Source organism: Crocuta crocuta, unplaced genomic scaffold (assembly GCF_008692635.1).
Source record: "Crocuta crocuta isolate KB4526 unplaced genomic scaffold, BGI_CrCroc_1.0 scaffold70, whole genome shotgun sequence".
Classification (NCBI taxonomy): Eukaryota; Metazoa; Chordata; class Mammalia; order Carnivora; family Hyaenidae; genus Crocuta; species Crocuta crocuta.
The window spans coordinates 7669709-7685337 of NW_027528417.1; the positions used below are offsets into that span (position 1 = coordinate 7669709).

Below are 15629 nucleotides of genomic sequence, written 5' to 3' on the forward strand. Positions count from 1 at the left end.
GCACTGCAGCCCCGACCGCCCCTTGCCGAGGGCTGAGGCTGGGCCGGGCGGGAGACGTCGCCTCCTCGTCCCGCGTCCTCACCCTCTGCGCCGGGGAGGAGCGCCCCGGGGGCCGGGAGCAGCGTCCGCTCCGAGGAACCGGGGTGGCAGCCGCGTCCCCGGAGACTCGTGCCCTTTGCGGGCGCGCGCTCGTCCCCTTCCTCTTGCCGCTGTTTCCCCCTTCCTTCCGCTCCTTCTTCGTTTCCACTCCACCCCGCCCCCTCTTTGAGGCGCCTGCAGCGCACCCTCCCGCAGTTCACTTAGTTCCTCTTTGCGCTTTTCCGCCCCCCGTGCCCCGAGGAGGAAGGAGTGGGGCGCACCGGGACTGCCCCTGCCTGCGTGTCCCCGGCCCGGCCGGCGCCCCGCGGGGCGCGGGNGCCGCGAGGCCGTCTGCTCTTCTTGCCGCTGGCGCGCTCCCCGCTGCCGGGAGGTGCGGGGCTGGGGGGCGAGGACTCAGGGAAACCGTGCGTTTCTGTTTGGAGGACGGAAGCAGGAGGGCCCTGAAGGCGGCTGGTGTGTTCCTCTCCCGGCAGCGGCGGTCCGGGAGGGCCCCGCAACCACACGCGGATGCTCCCGGGGGATCTGTCGCGGACACCGACGTGGTGGCTCTCCGGTTCACGTGCGCTGGCCTCCTTCCCACGTGAGGGGCGGCGCTCCCGACGGGGTCCACACAGCTTGTTCCTTACGTTTGCGGCATCTTAGGAAACTCTTGATTGCTTTTTGGAGAAGGGTTTTGATGGTATTTTACGGTGCATTTGTAAGGCTGTGCTTAGGCCCTAAGAAAATAAGGTCTCAAGACTTGGGTTCGATGATGACATTTCTTGAAAGCTTTCGCTGAGCCTTGGCGCGTGTGTGCCCGCCGATCTCCAGGCCCAGCCTGAGTTGTAAATTCTTGCATCCTTCTCCGGGGAACTAACTGTTCCTTCTTATCACTGATTTCCCATTCTCTTTTCAGCGAAAAGCAAAGACAACTGTAAAACGAGGGAACTCCTCTAAGAGAAAATTTAAGATCTTGTTTTTCTTTTGACCTTTGTTTTTTTTTTTTTTGGCGAGGGAGGGGTGTTAATTTTATTCGGAGCTTTATTTGGAGCTTAATAATAGCTAGGGCTATTGCTTGCAAAAAGCTGCGTCTGGTCTGATTGCTATTGTTGCTATTCGTTTTTGAAAGTCTTATGTTCTGTGTGCATAAAAGTCCCGGAGGAGGCACACGTGGGTTGCTTAGGACAGCTTTGTAGGTTACAGTCCAGACTGCGTGGCCAATGAAGTAGTTTTTGAAGCGTACCTCAGAATAATCTGCTTTTTATGAATTTTATTTATATGACTCAGCCTTTTTTTTTTTTTTAAAGTTTATTTATTTTGAGAGAGAGCAAGATAGCCAGCATGCGCACAAGCGGGGGCGGTGGAGAGCGAGCAGGGAGAGGGGCGGGGGGAGAGAGAATCCCAAGCAGGCCCCTGGCCGTCAGCACAGACCTCGAAGTGGGGCTGATCTTTCCAACCACAACATCATGAGCTGAGCCGAAACAAGAGCTGAAAGCCACCCAGGTGCCCCAACTGTTTTTTGTCTGTTTGTTTTAAATGAAGGAACACAGCCTGTGTGCTCAGTATATTTCAAACAGGCTTTGTGATGTTTGATGTAAAAAAACAAGTTGAGAGAAGAGATATGGAAATACTTGTAGCCACTGGGTTTTATTCGTAGACCATGTGATGTCTCTGCTTTTGAAACCAAAGAATGTAAGAGGGAAAGATACTGATTAAGTTGTATGGAATACTATAGTGAGTTTTGTTAAAGTTGAACATTATATCTATTCAGTTTTATTTAGATATTAGAGATTTTTCCAGAGTTGCTTCCCATATTCCAGTTTATTGGCTGCAAATTGGGAAGAGAAACCAAGATTCAAAGAACTCTAATATCTGGTATACATTTTTGGAACTAGATTAGATTTGCAGTAGAGGGAAGTATATCGAGAAATTAAAGTCTCATCATTCACATTCCTAATTTTTCCAGTCTTTCTACAACCCCATTACTGTGAAGTTTATATAGCATTTGAAAAGAATATTTTAGAGTCTTTTATTCATATGCTTTATGTATAAGAGAAATTTGACTTTTAAGAATATTGTGCATGTTACAGGTGATATATTGAATCTGTCATATTTGTGAGGGCTGGGCTTGTTTTCTTTCATTTTTGTTTTTTGATAGCAAGGCAGCTGCACTCTATTCCTTGTAGAGTCCTGATCTCTTGTGTTGCTTTTAAAGTAATTCTTTTATTTTCCTAAACAAGGGAATCTTTAAAAAATTGCTTTTAATGTTTATTTTTGAGAGAGAGAAAGCGTGAGAACATGAACGGAGATAGGGGGCGGAGGATCTGAAGCAGGCTCCATTCTGACAGCAGAGCGCCTGACGAGGAGCTTGAACCCATGAACTGGGAGATCCCAGCTGAATCAAAGTCCGATGCTTAGCTTAACTAACTGAGCCACCCAGGTGCCCCTTTGCAGATGAATCTTATGGCATTTAATCGGCAAGGGGCCATTACTACCTTGGGTGCTGTAGAATTGATGCAGAAGGCAGATCTTGCTGAAGAAAAATCATCAGTATTAAAGTGTTAAACATTAATTTTCCTGCTAAGTTGATAAGGAAAATAGGGGGATTGGTTGAAAAAGAGAGATGTTACTATTGCAACATTGTCTTTAGTAATTCCAATAAAGCCAAAGCGAATGGTTACTTTTGCATTCCAAAGCACATTTTTTTTTTGGTTTTGTTTTTAGGTTGGAGGGCACATTTCATTGTGTAATTTTGTGTAAATAGAAATTACCTTTTTGTTTTTTTTTAAACCCAGTCTAAAGGTCAAAATCTTATTCATCTAAAAACCTACAAGAAAGTATACGTGTTTAAGTGTACTTTTGTTTAAGTGGTAATTTTCCATTCTGACCAACATTTTTTGAAGAAGTTTTGATTTGTCTGGACCCTAAATTGTATGTGTAGTTGCTCTTTAAAATTTTATAAAATCTTAATAAAATTTTTGCTTTTCCTTTACTTAAACGTTATGGTTCACGCAGGAAAGGACTATTTTGTTTGAAACAAAAAGTTGAATTAATTTGCGCTTTCTGAATTGTGAAACATTTTTGTTCTAAGTAGTGTTCAAATGTGAAAATATTGTGAAACATTTTTGTTCTAAGTAGTGTTCAAATGTGAAAATATTGTGAAACATTTTTGTTCTAAGTAGTGTTCAAATGTGAAAATATTGTGAAACATTTTTGTTCTAAGTAGTGTTCAAATGTGAAAATATTGGTATTAGCAAATCTTTAAACCTTCTCTTTACCTGATACATTTATGTTTTATCCTTAACAATGTTTATTGTGCACCATTCTGAAGGTTTTTCATTTGTAGTTTCTATTTCAGATATGATCCTTGTTGGAAGAACTTAGGAAAAGGGGAGAAGGGTTTTAATGGGTGAAAGACATTGACATAAGATGTAACTATGTATATATTAGTCATGTTTTGCTCTTAAACTAGTGGCAGTCCTGGCTACATTGCCACTTTACCTTTGGTCTTTAAAACAGATACACTCTTGGGGCGCCTGGGTGGCTCAGTCGGTTAAGCAACGGACTTCGGCTCAGGGCATGATCTCACGGTTCGTGGGTTCAAGCCCGGCGTCAGGCTCTGTGCTGACAGGCCTGCAGCCTGCTTTGGATTCTGTTGCTCCTTCTCTCTCTGCCCCTCCCCCTACTGATGCTGTGTCTCTGTCTCTCAAAAATAAATACATGTTAAAAAAATTTTAAAAAAAGAAGCATATTTTAGATTCAAGGTGCAAATAGGTTGGAAGTAAAAGGATAAAACCGATAAATCATTCAAACAGTATTCAAAGGAGAGCTGGAATGACTATACTAATGTCATCTACAATATACCTTGAGACAAAAATTACTAAAGACAAAGGACATTTTATATAATAAAAAGGTTAATCTGTTGGGAAGACATAACACTTATAAACATGCACTTAGCAGAGCATCAAAATACATGAGGCAAACCCTGACAGAATTGAAGGAAGAAACAGATAATTCAATAATGAGATTTGGAGACGTAAATACTTTCTTTTTTTAATGTTTTATTTTTGGGAGAGAGAGATGGAGACAGAATTGCAAATAGACTCTATGCTGCCAGCACAGAGCCCAGTGTGGGGCTTGAACGCACGAATCGTGAGATCATGACCCCAGCTAAGATCAGGTTGGACACGTAATGGACTGAGCCACCCAGGCACCCCTCAGTACTTTCAGTAATGGGTAGAACAACTAAGCAGAAGATCAGCAAGGGAATAGGAGATGTGAACAACAGTATAAACCAACAAGATAATAATGGACACATAATAAATAGTTACATAATAGGTATAATTATAATAGGTAAAATTAATAGATATTTATAGAAAATATCACACAACAAAAGCAGAATTATGTTCTTCTCAAGTGCATGTGAAACATTTTTCAGCATAGACTATATGTAAGGCTATTAAACAAGGTTTTCAGTAAATTTGAAAGTTTGAAACCATACAAAATATGTTCTTTGACCACAATGAAATGAAATTAGAAATCAATAGCAGAAGAAAATCTGAAATATTCACAAATATATGGAAATTAAGTAACATACTCCAAAATAACCAATGGATCTGAGAAGATATCATAAGGGAAATGAGGAAATATTTTCAGACAAATGAAAACAAAACTGCACACAAAAGCTTATGGGATGCAGCTAAAGCAGTGCCTAGAGGGACATTTATACCTATAAACACTTGTAAATACCCGTGATCAAACCGTCCATCTTAAGAAACTAGAAAAAGAAACTAGCAAACTGATCTCAAAGCAGACAGAGGGAGGAAATAAAAAAGACTAGAGCAGAAAGAAATGAAAATAGAGAATCAAAGAACAACAGAAAAAAGTCATGAAACCAAAAGTTGGTTTTTCAAAAAGATCAATAAAATTGGTAATTTTTCAGTGAGATTGACCAAGATAAAAGAGGCATCAAATGACTAGATTCAGGCATGAAAGGGAGGCTATTGCTCTTGTCCTACAAAAACACAAAGGGTTATAAGAGAACACTGTAAATAATTCTAACAGTAAGTTAAGCTAGATGAAATGGCTATATTCCTAGAAAGATACAATCTACTGAAACCAGCTCAAGAAGAAGTAGAAAATCTGAATAGAGTTAGAGAGAGATTGAATTAGTAATCAAAAAGCTTCCCAAAAGGAAAAGCCCAGGCCAAGATGGCTTTACCAAAGAAATCTTACAAGTGTTTAAAGGTGATTAACAATACTCTTTTACAAACATTTTAAATAAAATAGAAGAGGAGGTGTTACTTAGATGAAGTAATTCTGTGAGACCAGTATCACCCTGCTACCAAAGCCAAAGATACCACAAGAAAACAACAGACTGATATCCCTTATAAATAGATATAAAAGTCCTTAACAAAATATTAGCAAACACAATAATAGCAATATATGAAAAGGATTGTACATCATGACCAAGTAAGATTTATCCAGGAATACAAAAATCAATGTAGTATACCACATTAGTAGAATAAAGAGCAAAAACTATTATTTTTTATTAGAGAAAGAGAGTGTGAGTGGAAGAGAGAGGTAGAGGAGGAGGAGAAGAAGAGAGAGAGAGAGAGAATCTCGAGCAGCTTCCATGTTCAGCATGAAGCCTGATACGGGGCTAGAACCCATTAGCCTGGGATCATGACACAAGCCAAAATGGAGTCGAATGCTCAGCCAACTGAGTCATCCAGGCACCTCTGTAATCATTTTAATAGATACAGAAAAAGCATTTGGCAATCCAACACACTTTTCTGATCAAAATACTTTCCTGGTAGAAAAAGTCAATAAAGCAGGAATAGAGTACTTCTTAACTTGGTAAAGGAAGTCTATGAAACATTCCTGGCTAACATTATACTTAAGTGTGAAAGACTAAAAGATTTCCCTTATGACCATGAACAAAAGTCTATCCACTTCTGTTCCACAATGTAGTGGGGGTTATAGCCAGAGTGTTTGGCAGGAAAGAAAAATAAAAGGCATCCATATGAAGAAAGAAGCAGTGGGACACGTGGATGGTTCAGTTGGTTAAGCATCCCACTCTTGATTCAGCTTAGGTCATAATCTAATCTTGGGGCCAAGCCCTGTGTCAGGCTCTGTGCTGGGCATGGAGCCTGCTTAAGATTCTCTCACCCTCTCATACTACCCCTACCCCACTCACACATGCTCTCTAAAAAAAAAAGTAAAACTGTCTTTTAGATTATATATCTTGTATATAGAAAATCTTAAGGAATCCACCAAAATCAGTTAAAACTACTAAGTTCAGCAAGGCTGCAGGATGTAAGGTCAGTGTACAAAAGTCTTTTGTATTTCTGTGTACTAGCAAAGAACATCATTTCACTTGATGGTGACATCAAAAAAGGATAAATTTAACCAAAGAAATGTAAGACCAAACACTGAAAACCATCTAATATTACTGAAAGAACTTAAAGGCCTAAATAAATGGAAAGATATTCCATGTTCATGGATCAGAAGGCTTAATATTATTAAGATTAAAATATTCCAAATTGATCTACAGACTAAACACAACCTCTATCAAAATTTTAGCTAATTTCTGTGAATATTGGTAAGCTGATCCTAAAATTCATATGGAAATGCAAGTGACCCAGAATAGACAAAATAATCTTGAAAAAGAAGAACAAAATTGGAGGGTTCACTTCCCAGTTAAAAAACACTACAAAGCCAGGGCACTTGGTTGGCTCAGTCAGTTATACATCTGACTTTGGCTCAGATCATGATCTGGTGGTTTGTGAGTTTGAGCCCCCACATTGGGTTCTATGCTGACATCTCAGAGCCTGGAGCCTGTTTCAGATTCTGTGTCTCCCTCTTTCTCTGTCCCTCCCCCCTCAAAATTAAATAAACATAAAAAAAAACAACACTACAAAGCTATTGTAATCAAGACAGTGTGGTACTAACATTAAAACAAGATGTATATAGATCAATGGAATAGAATTGAGAGTCCAGAGACCCTTACATTTATGGTGAACAGGTTTTGACAAGGGCTCCAGTATAATCAGTGGAGAAAGAATAGATTTTTTAAGCAAATGGTGCTGGAACAACTGGATATCCACATATAAAAGAATGAATTTAGACCCCTGTATTGCATGTATGCAAAATTAGGTCAAAATGGATCACAGACCTAAATGTAAGAGCTAAAACTATAAAATTCTTAGAAGAAAACATAGGCTTAAGTCTTTGTGGCCTTGATTTAGGCAGTTTTTTTTTTCCTTCGATATCTTGTCTAAAGTACAAGCAACTAAAGAAAAAATAGACAAATTGGACTTCCTCAAAATTTAAAACTTTTGTGCTTCACAGGACACATCAAGAATGTGAAAAGACAACCTTGAATCTTTAGAATGGTAGGAAATATTTACAATTCATGTAAGGAATTTATATCCAAAGAATATAAAGAACTCTACAACTCAACAATAAAAGAGCAAATAACCTAATTAAAGAATGGGCAAAAGATTTCAATAAACATAAGGTATACATATGGTCAGCACATGAAAGCTGCTTATGATCATTGTTCAACATATATTCAGTAACTATTTAGGGATTCTGTATTGTGAATCTTCTGGCTTCAAATTGGCTTTACCAGTGCATTTTAAAGCCTTAGGTTTTAGCTTTCTCTCATCTAAGTGAGTTACTGTTCTTTTATCTGCCTTCCAGTTGCCAGAATTGTGTTGCTACTGTTACTGCTTCTCTTCCTTGTGGATTAGCACTTAAAATTTTTTTCCTTGTCATTTTAATTGGACTTTTGGAGAAAATGGAGGTAAATGGGTTTCTGTGCTGTTGATAGGCAAAGCATAATTTGTACTGGAGAACACTCATTTAGGGTAGTGAATGTGTACCAAGTATACAACCTCTAGAAGCAGATGATCTGTTTGACTTGTGTCTTTTCAATTTTTGGTAGATTTCTGAAGTTTTGGGCAGGTTTCTGAATTTTTTCAGGTTCTATGAATAAGAACAATACTGCATTTCACAGAAGCAGGTAGGGAGGAACCCACGTAGTATTGGTAATTCCCTTTCCTCTTTTTCTTGTATCTTTGAAGGGAAGTTTGATGATTTAGTTAAAGATGCTGGCTTTCGTGTGTGGAAATAAACTACTAGTTGGATGTGTCTAGAAAGCATGAAGAATTAGGTATGTTACTTGTATATATGAAAATCATCTGTATTGTGGATAATGGAAGACTATAAATAGATAGACAAACTTCACTTTGTAGAAGGAGAGCAGTGACGGTCTTAAAAAAGCCATTTATAGATTTTATATTTAGAGTAGAAGGTAGAGTGAGCAAAAGAAGAAGAGGAAAAAAACAAAATGGAAGACATAATGCCTTAGAGATTTACATCTTAAAGGCTGTCAGAGTAAAGGATAAGTAAACTGAGAGGTCATGGAAGAAAACTACTGTGAGGAAATATATATGTTTATTTGAGATTACTGGAAGTCTGTTTCCTTTGAATTATATCTCTGGAAGGGTCTGGAAGTTAGATGAGAAGCAATGTGAGTTCAATGAGTATATCACTATTCCTATTCCAGAGATGAAGAAATTCTCACAGAAAGAGTTGACTTGATTACAATCTTGTAGTAATTTGTATTTTGTGTAAGGGACGCCTGCCTGACTGGCTCAGTCAGTGGAGCATGTGACTCTGACCTCAGAGTTGTAAGTTAAAATCTCACATTAGGTATAGAGATTACTTAAAAAAAAAAAAAAAAAGTCAGGATTCCTTAATGAAATATAGTCAATTTTCCCTTTACAGTTTTTATATTTTCTGTGATGCCCCAGACATACTGAAATTTAAATATCAAAATTTTCACTGATAAAAATTACAGTGCAGTATTGATGTGTAAAACATGGTTAAACAGTTCAATTAAAACGCAGAAGAGAGGGCACTCAGACAATTAGTATTCAGGTATACTTTGAGTATTTTAAGCCACTTTTAGACAAGATGTGTGCAAAGTGTGTATACTAATGCAAAATTAAAATTGATGGAGCTAACCATTTTAATTTTTGTAGTTCTAGCCGGAAATGTGTTCATTTTTAAATAAACAAAACTTTTCCTGTTGATCTTCTTTTTTTTAATGGTTAACTTGGTTGCTATATTGTTTTACTTTGATTCCCACTTTTCTGCCTGTTGGGAATCCACCTCTTTAGATTTTTGAGGTAATGTATTATACTAATATAGTAAGAGAGTAGGTTTTATTGGTTATTGTCAGGTAATAGTTTTTGTACGGATAAAACAACATACTTCCTAGCACGTTTATCATTTAATTTGAGGGCATCCTTTGGTATTTCTTTTAGGGTTTATCTGCTGGCTAAGTGTCATCTCAGTTTTTGTCTGATAACGACTTTGTTTTTCTTTGATGTTGGAAGGCTGTTTCCCAAAGCATGGAATAGTAAGTTGGCTTTTTTTTTTTTTTTGGTAGAACAATGTCATTTCATTGTCTTTTGTTTGCTTTTTCAGCCTTTATTATTTATGTTACAAGTTTTATTAGTCTTTTTGTTGCTCTTTTGAGGATAATGTATCTTTTTTTCCCTCTGCTGTTTTTAAGAATCTTTTTCTTTGACTGGTTTTCAGCAATTTTCCTGTTATGTGTTTAAGTGTGGTTTCTGTTTTATTAATCCTGCTTGAGGCTTGTAGTTGCTTCAGTATAGGGAGTTCACAGGGTATGTCTTTCATCAGTTTGTAAAATTCCTGGCTATTACCTCTTTAAATATTTCCTCCTGCTTCTTAACTTTATTCTCTCCTTCTGATACTCAATTACATATATATTAAAGTCTTTTGTTGTGTCCTACACATCTCTCATATTCTTTTCTGAAAGGATATGCTTTACAGAAAAGTAGAATATTGTCTGTTGATCTATATTCCTGTTTTTAAGCTCATCCTCTACTGTGTATAATCTGCTATTAAACCTATTTGTATATTTCTTCAATTGTGTTTTTCACTTGGAGAAATTTCATTTATTTGTATACATACTATTTTTTTTTGAAAATTTTAACATTTATTTTTGAGAGACAGAGACAGAGAACGAGCAGGGGAGGGGCAGAGAGAGGGAGACATAGAATCTGAAGCAGGCTCCAGGCTCGGAGCTGTCAGCACAGAGCCTGACGTGGGGCTTGAACTCATGAACCATGAGATCATGACCTGAGCCGAAGTCAGTTGCTTAGCTGACTGAGCCACCCAGGCATCCCAAAATTTCATTTTTTTTAATAGATTCTTCTTCTTTGGTGAAAATTGCCACCTTTTCATCTGTTTCTTGAATATTTTTCTCTAACATTTTTAACATATTGCCGCTTTTAAGTTTCTAATGAAACCAATATTTAGATCATTTGTATGTCTATTTCTATTTGTTTTTTATTCTTTCTTCTTCTTTACTTTTTTTAGGGGGCCAGCAATTTGATTTAATGCTGCACATTCTATGTAAAAAATTGTAAATGCTCTGGGTGATGTTATCATTGTCTATAGAGGGTCTCACTCTAATAAGCTTTATTAGTTTCCTTTTGCTGCTCTAACAAATTATCCCAAACAGTGGCCTAAAACAACACAAATTCATTATCTTGTAGTTCCTTTCAACACAGGTCTCACTTGGCTAAGATCAAGGTGTCGGCAGGATTGCATTCCTTTTTTTTTTTTTTTTTTTATTTCTGAGAGAGATAGAGAGATAGAGAGAGACAGACAGACAGACAGTGTGAGCAGGGAAGGGTCAGAGAGAGAGGGAGACACAGAATCTGAAACAGGCTCCAGGCTCTGAGCTGTCAGCACAGAGCCCGACGTGGGGCTCGAACCCACGAACCATGAGCCGAAGTCGGATGCTTAACCGACTGAGCAACCCAGACGCCTCAAGGATTGCATTCCTTTCTAAAAGGTCTAGAAGAGAATTTTTTTTTTTTTAATCTTCCCCAGTATCAAGAGGCTGTCCACATTACTTGGCTCATGACACCCTTGTATCTTCAGAGCTAGCAATTATTGGAGCACTCTCTGTTCTGCCTCCCTCTTTCACTTTATAAAGATCTTTGTGGTAATGTTGGGCCTGCTTCAGTAATTCCAGGATAATCTCTCCATCCCAAATTAGATGATTATCAGTGTTAATTCTGTGTGCTGCCTTACTTCATCTTTACAGTATAACCTATTTATAAATTTGGGAGATTAGGATGTTGACATCCTTAGGGGGCCATTATTGCATCTGCCATAATTCCTCCCTCTGGTTCTCAAAGATTCACCTCTTGCTTACATGCAAAATATATTCACCCCATCCCAGCATCCCCCAAAGTCTCAACTTTTGCAAATTATATCACCTCTTTATAGTCATATTGCAAATTTTTGGCAGTTTTGCTGTTTTTAAATTTAGGCCTATGCTGTAAATTTTCCATATTGCTAGAAACATTTTATGATTAAAATATGGTTGTATCATATGTTTTATCAAGATGTTATATGTAACATTTAGTGATTATACATGTTTTGGATATGTTGGTCTCCCACTTTCCTGGATTATCGGTAATATGAGCTAATAATCTCATGTTACTTACTTTTTTGAAGAGTGTAGGCAAATTAAATCTTGTAGAATATCCTACATTGAATTTTCTGATAGTTTACTCTGGATAGGTTCAGCTTGAACATTTTTGACAAGAATACTCATAGGTGGTCATTTAGTGTTTTCATCAGGAGGCCAGTGAGGTTTGGTTGTCTTCTACAACAAGAAGACATTTGGGTCACTAATTTGGATCACTGATGCCAGGGTAGGGGTGAGAGGGTGGGAGAGGATTGTAGATCAGACACTTTGAGGTGGGAAGGAGCTTGATTTTCAAGGAGAGAAAAAAAAAAAAGCCAGTGTGGGTTGCAGCAGAGTGAGCAAGGGGAAGAATGGTAGGAAATAAGTTCAGAGAAATAGCAGGGATCAGATCATGTTAGGCCTTATAATTCATCCATAGAAAGAAGTTTGGATTTTATGATTAGTGGAATAGGAAGCCATTCGAAAGCTCTTATCAGTGGTGAGCAATTATAAGGCTTATATTTTAGAAATATTTTTACTACTGTTTGGGAAATGAGTTGTAGAGAGGCAGAAGTGACTATAGAGAGACCAGTTAAGGAAGCCATTGCAGGAAACTGGTTATCAGGGTAGGCCAGGCAAGGGATATTTTGGTAGAGAGTTGAGATAATTTTTGTGGTAGAATCAATAAGAATTACTGTTGAAGGTTTTGTAGGGAATGAGAAGATTAAACATGACAGTTTTGGCTTTAGCAACTGAGTGGGTAGAGGTATTGCTTACTGATAAGGGGAAGGCAAGGGAAGAACAGGTTTTGGATAAAAAATCAAGGATTTAGTTTTTTTACTTGTTGAGGTTGAGATAAACACCCAGGTGGAGCTAGTAAGTAGAATTGGCACTTCTGTGTAGCCTTTTGTAATTTTACTGATATGGTCACATCTCACACTCCTTTTTAGATTATACTTAAACTCTCTGGTAAGAGAGGCTTCTGGTGTCTTTGTATCCTTTAACTCCACATGCTTTCTTGAACACAGATGTTAGGCTACAGACTTCTATGTTTAAATTTATTGATTTTGAGAGAGTGTGTGCACATGAGCAGGGGAGAGGCAGAGAGAGAATCCCAGTCAGTCTCCGCAGTCAGCATGGAACCCAATGGGGGACCCGATCCCAAGAACCATGAGATCATGACCTGAGCTGAAATCAAGAGTCCAGCGCTTAACTGACTGAGCCACCTGTGAGCCCCTAGGCTACAGACATTTATTGCCAAAAATTACTTTCATAAAATAGCCCTATATTCTTCATTTTCACATAACATACTCTAATTTTTATTGTAGGACATTTTTCTGTTACTATACTATTGACAAATTTCAAAACTGTAAATATATGAATTGTTTAAATGTTCTTTTCTAATGTAGTAGTTAAGTCAAACCAAAATCTTTAGTTTTTCTTGGATAGTTGTCATAGTTTTTGAGGGACCCTGGCTAGTCTCTTTCTAGGCTACCAACACATTTATATGTGGGGTTTCTAAGGAGATACTATAATTTAACAAACTGAACTATTTAGAGAATGAAATCTGGTCGCACTTGTATAGAAAATTTAACAAATGTGTCATATCCTGTCACCTTGGTAAACTCTTAATTTTTCAGTTGACCATCTACTTACAAAATCTAAGTCTTTTTGAAACTGTTGTCCCTGGATCACGTGAATCAAAAAGAGATAATCGAAAAAAAAAAGTAATTAAAGCTCCCTTAGTGACTATAAAAGAATTGTTAAGATGCTTATAACAGTTGAGAAATCTCTGGAATAAGTGTGTTTTTCTAAGGTAATTTTTAAAGTGTGTATGTCTTTGGAGATATATAATCTTTCTTTTCTTAAAGTTTATTTAGTAGGGGAGGGACAGAGAGAGAGAATCCCAAGCAGGTTCCTTGTTGTCAGTGCAGAGCCCGAAATGGGGCTTGATCTCCTATGAGATCAAGACCTGAGTGGAAATCAAGAGTCCAACACTTCACCAGCTGAGCCATCCAGGTGCCCCTGGAGATATAGGATTTAAAAATTAAAAAAGTTTTTTTTAATGTTTTATTTATTTATGAGAGAGAGAAACCGCGTGAGCAGGGGAGGGTCAGAGAGAGAGAGGGAGACGCAGAATCTGAAACAGGCTCTAGGCTCTGAGCTAGCTGTCAGCACAGAGCCTGATGCGGGGCTCAAACCCATAAACTGAGATCATGACCTGAGCCAAAGTTGTACGCTTAACCAACTGAGTCACCCAAGTGCCCCAGGATTAAAAATTTTTTTATCAGTGGTTACTTTAAATCGTCTTGTAGTTTATCTGTTGCTCTGTAAAAACCAACTTAAAATTTAGTTACTTAAAACAGCCATTTAGAAAAAAGAAACCCACCCATTTTATTTGCCTCATGGTTTATAGGTCAAGAGTTTGGCATGGTTTTGGCTGGATGGTTCATCTGTGATCCATGGTCTGATAGCTGGGTGGTTAGGCTGTGGGATCCACTTCCACATCTGATGCCCTGGGTTCTTCTTTGTCTTTCTGCTTTCTCTTCACATGGCATTACATCCTTCAGAGCTTCTCACAGCATGTTTAGTGTTAGGGTAATTGTACTTACATGGCAGCTCATTTTTGTTTGTTTATTTCTTTCTTTTAGTAATCTCTGCACCCAGTGTGGGGCTCCAGCTCATGGCCCTGAGATTAAGAGAGGTATGCTCTTCCTACTGAGCCAGCTAGGCACTCTGTGGCAGCTCATTTTTAAGAGACAGGAAGTTGAAGCTACCAGGCCAGTTAAAGGCTAAGTTTGGAAGAGACACACCATTTCTACTATAGTCTTTAAGAGCAGTCACAGGGGCCACCCAGATTCTTAAGAGAGTAGGGAAATAGATTCTATATCTTGCTGGGGGATGGCAAGATCATGTTGTAGATGCCCACGTGTGACCATCTTTGGAAAATAAAGTCTGCTGCACATTGTGTTGAGAAATGTCTTAGAAATCATTACAAAGAAAATTAAGATGCCATAAGATTGCATATTTAAGCTACAGCAGGCAGGTTTTATCTGTCACACTGACAATTTTAAGAGTTTCCATTGCTGGGGAAAGTTTAGAGAAATAGTCTTCATTGTGTTGGAAAGAGTGTAGTTCTGTAGAGCTTTTTCTTTTTGATTTTTTAAAGTTTTATTTAAATCTCTATACCCAGCATGAGGCTTGAACTAATGACCCTGAGATCAAGAGTCACACACTCTTCTGACTGAGCCAGCCAGGCATCCCCAGGCAGAGCTTTTTCAAAGGACAAAGTAGTAAAATATCTTAGAACTTAAAAATACATATTTTGCTTCAGTATTTTTATATTGAGGAATTTCTTCTAAGGAATAATAAGAAAAATGTCAAAATTATATGAACAGGGATGTTTATTTGATTGTTTATATATAGAAAAAATTGTTAAAGTAGAAGTTCTCTAAGAACACTTTAAATATGATAGCTAACAAAGTGCTCTTATGTATACTAAGGTCATCTGAAGTACTTTAATGTTTATTTATTTTGAGAGAGAGAGACAGAGCATGAGCAGGGAAGGGGCAGAGAGAGGGGGAGACATAGAATCTGAAGGAGACTCCAGGCTCTGAGCTGTCAGCACAGAGCTCGTCACAGGGCTCAAACCCAAACCCATGGACCGTGAGATCACGAATGAGCCGAAGTAAGATGCTTAACCGCCTTGAGCCCCTTGGCTTTTTTTTTTTTTTTTAAGTTTTGTTTTTAACAATCATTACCACTGGTAAAAAACAACAACAAAACAAAACCCAAACATATTAGTGAAAAATTGAGGCATTATATTCTTCCCCTTTGCCCTGTGCCCCACAGCTTTCTTTTTAATTTCCTTTCTTTGTTTGTTTTTAGCAAACATTATTATTTTTGTTAAGTTTTAATTTCAATATAGTTAACATGTATATTGGTTTTAGGTGTATAGTGTAGTGATTCAGCGATTCTATACATTACTCAGTGCTCATTAAGATAAGTGTTCTCTTTAAACCCC

At 38.1% G+C, this 15629-nt stretch overlaps 1 protein-coding gene across 3 annotated transcripts in view; it reads left to right on the forward strand.

Annotated features, from left to right (window-relative positions):
* The window catches only part of ACAP2 (ArfGAP with coiled-coil, ankyrin repeat and PH domains 2), a 147749-nt gene that overhangs the window by 418 nt on the left and 131702 nt on the right, over positions 1–15629 (forward strand). The window lies entirely within an intron of this gene.